We start from the raw sequence: 1,450 nt of genomic DNA, 5'->3' as shown, positions 1-1,450 counted from the left end.
GCTTCAGCTATGTGAATAATGTAGTGGAAGTCGACTTACTTAGGTCTGCTTACCATGGTATCTTCACAGCAGTAAGTCATCAACTGACACTCTATTAATTCTGTCTAGTCTCATTTTGGCAGAGTCCCAGAGTTGACAGGTGAACGCTTTGTGGTCAATTTATCACATTAGGTTTATCACAGTGTATTAGATGCAATATACTCACACACACATGATCCAGCAGTTAGTGAAGACATGCCCTCAGTGTTGCTCTCGTAAAGCATACACATGTACTGCTGCCTCACCTCCATTCACTTGGATCTTACAGTGTCCTCAGCCATATCTTATGATCATAGGAAGCTCTACAGACAATGTACAATGCAAACTTGTAATTTCAGTACTGGGCCATGCAGAGTGATTTGAAAGAAGAGTAGTTCTTACCCTCCCCCTTCACCCACCTACCTCTACTAACCAAAAGTCCAATCCTGTTTCCATTGAAGCCAATAGCAAAACTCTCTGGGGCTACATAAAAAATAGGGTCAAGTCCCAGGAGATCTCAAAAATTCCTATTACTAGGGCGCACGTCTAAACAGCACTGGTTTTCCAAGAAAAATAATCCCATTTCATCTTTGTCTGCTCTTCTCCTTACCCGAGGGGTGGGCAATAATTTTTCCCTGGGGCCACTTCAAACATTTTTGAAGTAGACTCAGGCCACCCCAGAAGGGGCGGGGCCTATACAGGAAGGGGTGGGGGAGCCCCTTTGCCCCCCCTTCTCACTAGGACCCATGCTGTGGAAGAGGCTTGGCATTCTCCCCCACTCTCAGGCCAATCAGGGCTTGGGGGCGGGGGAGTTTGGGAAGCCTCCTCCTGCCCTGCGAGGAACACGTGGCACTCTGAAGTGCCGTGGGCTACTCACAGGGCCGGGGCAGGGCGAAGGAAGCTTCACACAGCTCCCCCGCCCTCAGGCCCTGATAAGCCTGGGGGTGGAGAAGTGAGCGGAGGAGTCCACTCTCCCCCCAACCCTCTGAGCCAGCGGGTGACACTTCAAAGCGCCATGTGCTGCTCGCAGGGCGGGAGGAGGCTTCGCGCACTCCCCCACCTCCAGCCAATTAAGGCCTGGGGGCAGGGGAGCAGCAGAGCCTCAGTGGGCCGGATCCATCCTCTTGGCGGGCTGGATCCCCTTTTGCCCACCTTTGCCTTACCCTGTGCTAGATAATACTACTAATTCAGTAAATTCCCTGATAAAGAAATATGACTACAGCTGTGAAGCAGAGGATTGCTTTCTCACACAAAATCCATTGTCTGTGCAAGCCACAAGATACAAGTTGCAATATAGTTTTTAATAAGCTGGCTTTGCTTCATAGTTCACATAAGCTATAAGCTTATCATGCATATAGAAACCCATCCTAGTTTAGATAGTTTATAAGCACCTCACCTTTACTCATTTCTATGTAAAACTTGGATCAATAGC

Source organism: Pelodiscus sinensis, chromosome 14 (genome assembly GCF_052426305.1).
Source record: "Pelodiscus sinensis isolate ZL-2025 chromosome 14, ASM5242630v1, whole genome shotgun sequence".
NCBI classification, from domain to species: Eukaryota; Metazoa; Chordata; order Testudines; family Trionychidae; genus Pelodiscus; species Pelodiscus sinensis.
This window is presented reverse-complemented; position numbering follows the sequence as displayed.